General features: G+C 36.7%; 1 long non-coding RNA gene across 13 annotated transcripts in view; it reads left to right on the top strand.

Annotated features, from left to right (window-relative positions):
- Positions 1 to 203: 203 nt before the first annotated feature.
- LOC141502231 (uncharacterized) overlaps positions 204 to 7209 on the top strand; it is a 481284-nt gene continuing 474278 nt past the window's right edge. For 12 of the 13 annotated variants that reach the window (XR_012472465.1, XR_012472461.1, XR_012472464.1 and 9 more), the window contains exons 1-2: positions 204 to 461; positions 2228 to 2488. This is a non-coding gene — a long non-coding RNA (uncharacterized LOC141502231). The other variant, XR_012472463.1, reaches the window with a different exon arrangement.

Below are 7209 nucleotides of genomic sequence, written 5' to 3'. Positions count from 1 at the left end.
GAGGGGAGAGGCACAATGTTCACTTAGAGGGAAGTTTTGAAGAAGAGGTCGTAGAAAACGCGGGTTGGGGGGAAAGTTGCGGTGATAAGAGACTAAAGAAAATAGGAGAGGACAGAGGCAGACCTGAGTTGCTTCTTTGGCTACACACTGGGGCTGGATGATGTGGGGAAGAGGGAGGGTGGCGGGGAGGAGAGTGAGGGAGGGAAAGAGGAAGAAGGGGGTGAGAGGGAGAAACCTGCTGCCGCTCGCCGGCTCTTTGTCTGCTCCGGGACTTGGAACAAAAGGGGAAACTCTGATGAACTCTCTCCATCCTCCTCCTCCCTGACGCCTGGTTATCTCTCCTCTCACAACTTTGGTGGAGTGACTCTCCAGTGCCAAGCACCCACTAAGTTCGGGGGCTTTAGGAACTGGACTTAGAGAATCATCTCCTTTAGAATGGATAAAAGAGGGAGGAGAAGAAGGTGAGTTTGTTTCCTTGTTTATCTCTTTTTCTTCTCCCTTATCTGGCTAGGTCTTCCCCTACCCTCAACCCCTCCCCGCCCTGCCCTGCTGGGAACAGAGAAGTCTTAAGCAAAGTTTTGTTGGTAAGTTGTGTCTTCTCTCCCCAACTCTCTTCTCTTTTGTTCCTTCTACAAACACGCAGAGATTTGGGTTCTTTGTTTTGTTTTTATAATAAGCTAAAGTCCAACTTTGCTCTTTTATGCGTTGCTGTGAGTTTTGTTCATCTGAAACGTATCCTTTGCTAACCTCATTCTCTTCTATGTCCCCCTCCCCCCCGGCCATAACAGTCTTAAATCTCCCGAATTTGGGGAAGTTTATTTTTGTTGGGACACGGCGGGACTAAGGGAAGGGCACGTAGCATGAGAAAGAGAGGAGGTTGGGGGCGAGGAGCGTTTTATCTTGTCATTCTATAACTTAGCTGTCTGCCTGCCCAGTGCTTTGCGAACTCCCAGTACAGTGCAAAGAAGGGCCAACAACAATAGGATTCGAGAGGGAAAGAAGAAGGTCGGGGGCATGTGGTCCTTCTGGGCTTGGAATGTTGCCTGTTTGTAAGGGGGAGGGGGAGGGGATTGCAGGGAATAGATGGAGAGTTCGGCAAGTTTGGGTTGGGGAGTGAATGCCCCAGGTACTGCGCAACAAGGAGGAAAGGGATGAAAGAAGCTGCCAGTGGACCAAGGGTTTTTCGAGGTGGCCTTCCCATCCCTTCCAGTTGTTGGGTTCAACCAGAATAACCAATGTAATTGTTGTCGTCCATCAGCACCTCTTCCCCCTTACCGCAGTTCCCACCTACTCTCTCCTCCGAAGCCCAAAGCCCAAACTTTCAAAGCATCTGTTAACTGAATGTACAGAAAAGGGATGGAAGCTCCAAAGGCTCCCACCAGCCCATTCGCCCCGCCTTCGCACCTTAACCTTTTGTTTCTGTCTGCCACGCCCGAGAGAAAGGGATGGCTGGTAATGAATGCCTCCTCAGACTCGCAAGGCGTTTCCCACCCGGGGGCTTTCAGTCTGGTATTCTTTGGAAAAGAAATACTTCCCAACTTTATTTCTAAGTATCTTAACTTTTGATTCCCCCCACCCCCCTGAGTTTATTCTTGCCCAAATAGGAAAAATAATTAGCAACTCAGGAAAACCCAATTCTTTTTTTAAAAAAATCTCCTTTCCCCACTCCCTTTCACTTTTTGGGGGTTGTTTTGGAAACTTTGTGATTCTGCCTTGTCATTGAGTGAATAGGTTTTCTTAGTAATACCCTTGGGAGAGTTATTCTAGAGGCAAAACTTGTGAGAATACTTTGGGCATTAGCCATTGTGCCTTATATTTATTTATATTTTAGTGGCTAATCAGAAGTAATTGAGGGTCGTTTAGGATCAAGCAAGTTATGTGATGATTAATCACTATTTTATTCAACTTACTATCTCCCCCTTCTCCTACAGTATTAGTACCAGAAGATTTTCCGAGACACCATCAGTTACTTTTAGGGAACTTCCTTTTCACAGTTTGACTCAAAATGAAGCATCAAACTGAATTTGTTGCTAATAACTTGGAAAATTCCCCTTGTTTAGTGGTAGTATCTGACAGAAGAAGGCAATACATTCCATTATTAAAACATTGGCTTTAGAATGGTTTTTGTTCTTTAAATTTGGGAGAAAACATAGTGATGTTCAAAGTACTTTAGATGTTTTAATATATGGTTTATACATTCGAAGTTAACTTTACCTCATTTGTATAGGTCCCAGAATGATTGATGGACAACATCTAGGAAGCATTGTATGGCTAGAACACCTTTCTAGCAAGGTACCTTCTCCATGCTGCGTTGTTTTTGTTGGACATTTCTAAAATGGAAATAAACAGGCCAAACATATAATGAGTGAAAGACATCAACCCTCACTTGGAATTATTATTTAAGAGTTTGACACTGGGAGTTTTGGATGTGACATGATTACTGTTGGGAATATACCTTCGTCCTTGGGAATTCTCTTACTCATAGAAGGTATGTGTCTTTTGGGAACTTCATTAATGAATGGTCCTTATTGATGGTGATATCTATGTTATTGGCAAAAAATATTTGATGGATTGGTTTTTGTTTGTTTTTCTGCTTTGGGTTGTTGACAGTGTTTCTTTTCTCTTTGTGCCTGTGTTTCGAGATTTGAATATTTCAGATGAAATTACACGAATCTTGCAATGTTTAGTTTTTACTTTTGTTTTATCTATAATCAACACATGATTTACAAGTAAAAGACATATTTCAAAGTTAGTATAATTTCAGTCAACGTAGTTTTCAGAAAAGTCTTGTTTCCTGGATCACTAGAAAAGTGATAGATTTCAGGAAAGAAGTGCTTTGTTGTTGTCCTTGTCTTCCTTCTGGTCAGCAGAGTCAACTGAGTAGATGCCCCATTTTATTCACTGCAATTATAAAAATGCCATATCTGCACCATTTGCATATAAGCACATTATGTTACCTTATTTCTCTACTGTGATATTTTGAACAACGCTTTCTTTAGACTTTCCATTCAGCAAGTGGAATCCAAAATTGATTTAGAAGACTGTGGCAAAAATGAATTCCTGAAGAACTTGTTTAAAAAAAGTTCTTTTGCCAAAGAGTTATTACTCTAATAAAGAAATAGCCTAAGTGATATTTTAATCTTATCTTATGATATATACCAGGCAGAGACCTTAGAGACAGAAAATAATGAAGAGACTCAGTGTTGACTACTGAGAAAAACCAATTCAGTTTTGGATAGATAATACAAGTAATATGAAAATAGTTTATTTTCCAGTATTTAAAATTCATTTGTAAAAGTGATTCAAGCAAGTGATTTTTGAATTTTTTCAGAAATAAATGATAATTATGGGTACTTGAAAAGTTTTGAGATAGTTACTTTACTTCATAAAACTTATTATAAATTAGGAATAGGGTCTTTTAGTTGTTTTGGAAGAAGAAAAAAGAAGTAATAAAGGAATTTTTATCTACTGCTAAACAGTTGTATGATTTTAGAAAGGTCACTTTATCTTTTTGGCCTCATTTTCCTCATCTGTAAAAATGAGTTTTAGCTAATCTCTGTAGTGCTCTTCAAGTTGGAGATTAAGATAGATGACTTTATGAAAATTTAAAAATGTGCTTGTCACTTGAAGGAATGACTGGAAAATCCTACATACCAAATAAACTTCTTCAGATGCATGGTTGGATCAAAATGTATTGGTTCTGGGGACAACTTTAATTTCTCCGAAAAAAAATTGTACCTTTGTCAAAGTAAGAGAAATGAGATTTGCTTTATGATTTTAGAACAAATTCATTAAATTGATATTTAAATTTTGGGACTAATCTTTCATATCACAAAATATTTTCATTCCCCATAATGCAAAGCAACATAGTGTCCATTTTTCTAATGATGTGGAGATGTTGAAAGTTTCATCTAACAAGTTGAATGCTTAACAAATTTCAAAGGTAGAGTGTTCAGAGAATTCACTGAAATTTTCTAACTTATGGTTTAGAAGGATCCAAAATATTTTCTTTAATATATATATTCATTTTCACCCATATTTATACAGATTTGCTACTTGTATCTGTACTATTTCAAAAGAATGAATTGTGGACTTGTTTGTTTTTAGAAATAAGTAAGCTATAACAATAGAAGCAGGAACTCCTTCAGGAATAGTTCAAGCTGAGGTTTGATTTTTTTTTCATTTATTTAAAAGAAACTTTGTTTTTTTTACACTGAAGTCACTTTCCAACATACTACTCTTCCATTAAAACCATTCTTGTAATAAAGTTGAGTATAATTGTGTTATAGAACAACTGTGCCTTATAGTATATGCAACTTTCTGTAACCATAGTCCTCCAACTCTCTGAGAGGAGGGAAGTATATTTCATCCAGATGCTTCATTTTCAATGGTGATGATGGATTTTTAGATGGTATTTTTTAGTGTTATAGTTAGTTTTGAACCTCAATACATATAAAAAAAATAATGATTGTTTGGGAGTGGTTTGTAAAACTTCAAATCAAGAAGCTCACATGTTTTTAAATATTTCTGTGCAAAATACTCTTCCTCTTCTCAAATTCCCACAATGGCCATAAACATTTAAAATCACAGTGTTTCACCTGAAATCAAATTTAAATTGCTGAGTTTTCATTTTTCTGATATGAAATTTCACAAAACACTACTTTTTATATGAAGGTTTAGCTAGAGGGATGTTATATTCAATTTATCTTTTTTTGAATGAATGGTGGTAGGAAAGTTCAGGTATCACTTTCATCACATATAATTTACTAGTAGATAGGAAAAGAAAATACCTTATTGATAAAAATTACATAAGAATGTTAAGGTTACTGGGAGAATCTTGTACAAACCAAGTTAGAGAAAGATAGCATCCTTTTATTTAGATAGAACTCCATCTTTGCAAATGCCATTTAAATAACCACTTCATATGCTTTTTAAATTTACTTTGCCAATTATTGATATACATCAATAGCTATAATAATTTATAATCCTAGCCAATAATTCCTGTTTACTCTTAAAATTTTAACTGAACATACTTCATGCTGTTCATTTAAACAGCAGCAGGATTTGAAATCTTGATTATTTTATTCTCATTCACGTGGATGTGCTTAGCAGCATCTTTTAAAAATATGTTTTTAATATAAAGTATGAAGAAATGTTCAACTATGTAAAAATAAGCCATTTCACTTTTAATAATGATGACATTTGAGAAGATAGTGTTATTTTACTCAAGTCCTGATTTAATTGAGGTTTTAGTTTTTTTTAATGGTAAAATAAGCTGGGGTATGGGATGTGGGAGGATGGGTTGGACTGGATACTTAAAGTTCATTTCTGGTTCAGTGTTTTATAACTTTTGTTTCCAAATTGACAATGATTTTTTCTGTGTATGGTTAAACATATTTTTTTACAACCATCCACAAGCATCACTTTTGTGTGTGTGTATGTGTGTGTGTGTGTGTGTGTGTGTGTGTGTGTGTATGGAGAGAGAGAGAGAGAGAGAGAGAGAGAGAGAGAGAGAGAGAGAGAGAGAGAGAGAGAGAGAGAGAGAGAGATTTGTTAACTTACTTTGGAATAAAAGCTTTGAGTATACCCAGACAGAATCTAAGACAACTTTGGCGGGGAGGACCAGGCTTTTCCATAGTCAGCATTTGATGTCCAGAATTTCAGAATTGGGAAGTATCTCAGACACTTAACTTGAATTCAAACAGGAATCCTTTCTACAACATACCTGATGAATCGAGCAACTTTTGAATAAATAATTTAGTGAGGAGGAACCTATTATTCCTTGGGCAATCCACTTCACTTTTGGGTAACTGAAAAAAATTTGTTTCTTACATCAGACCAAAATTTGCTCCTTTTCCATTTGTACTTCTATCATCATCATCATCATCATCATCATCATCATCATCATCATCATCATCATCATCATCTTCTTCTTCTTCTTCTTCTTCTTCCTTCTTCCTTCTTTTTCTTTCTTCTTTCTTCTTTCTTCTTTCTCTTTCTTCCTTCTTCTTCCTTTTCTTTCTTTTTCTTTCTTCTTCTTTCTTCTTTCTTCTTTCTTTCTTCCTTCTTCTTCCTTTTCTTTCTTCTTTTTTCTTCCTTCCTTTTCTTTCTTCTTCTTCTTCCTTCTTCTTCCTTCTTTTTCTTTCTTTCTTTCTTCTTCTTCCTTCCTCTTCCTTCTTTTTCTTTCTTCCTTCTTCTTCTTCCTTCCTCTTCCTTCTTTTTCTTTCTTTCTTCTTTTTCTTCCTTCCTCTTCCTTTTTTCTTCCTTCCTTCTTCTTCTTCCTTCTTTTCCTTTCTTTCTTTCTTCTTCTTCTTCTTCTTGTTCTTCTTTCTTCTTCTTCCTTCTTTTTCTTTCTTCTTCTTCCTCTTCTTCTTCTTCCTTCCCCTTCCTTCTTTTTCTTTCTTTCTTCTTCCTTCCTCTTCCTTCTTTTTCTTTCTTTCTTCTTCTTCCTTCTTCTTCCTTCCTCTTCCTTCTTTTTCTTTCTTTCTTTCTTCTTCTTCCTTCCTCTTCCTTCTTTTTCTTTCTTCTTCTTCCTTCTTCTTCCTTCTTTTTCTTTCTTCTCCTTCCTTCTTCTTCCTTCTTTTTCTTTCTTCTTCCTTCCTCTTCCTTCTTTTTCTTTCTTTCTTCTTCTTCCTTCCTCTTCTTCTTCCTCTTCTTCTTCTTCTTCTTCTTCTTTTTCTTCTTCTTCCTCTCCTCCTCCTCCTCCCTCTCCTCCTCCTTCTCCTTCTCCTTCTACTTCTTCTATCTTCTTTTTTTTTTTGTTTTTTGAAAGACAGTGGGCTTAAGTGACTTGTCCAAGGTTACACAGCTAGGTAATTATTAAGTATCTGAGGCTGGATTTGAACTCCTGACTCCAGGGCCAGTGATCTATCTACTGCACCACCTAACTGCCCTGTATCATTTACTTCTACTTGGGCCCTGTGGGGTCTAGCAGAATCTCTATTCCAAATGGCATAAATACCTAAGTGAGCTTTCATCTGTCCTAACTCATTGTCCCCAGGCTAATCATCCCCAAGTCCTCCAGATGATGAGGTTATACCATGATCCTAAGTTCAATTCTGCTTACTGTTCTCTGTACACTTTCTTCTTTATCCCTGTCTTCCTTGAAATGTTATTCCTCATGTAATGCAACTAAGTAGGATGGTAACTATAAACATGAAGTTAAATGAAACTTGCTTCTTGGAAGGAAAGCTGTGGCAAATTTGGACT

The sequence above is a fragment of the Macrotis lagotis genome, chromosome X (genome assembly GCF_037893015.1).
Source record: "Macrotis lagotis isolate mMagLag1 chromosome X, bilby.v1.9.chrom.fasta, whole genome shotgun sequence".
Lineage (NCBI taxonomy): Eukaryota > Metazoa > Chordata > Mammalia > Peramelemorphia > Peramelidae > Macrotis > Macrotis lagotis.
Note: the sequence above shows the minus strand (reverse complement) of the source record. Positions and strands in the feature narration are given on the sequence as shown.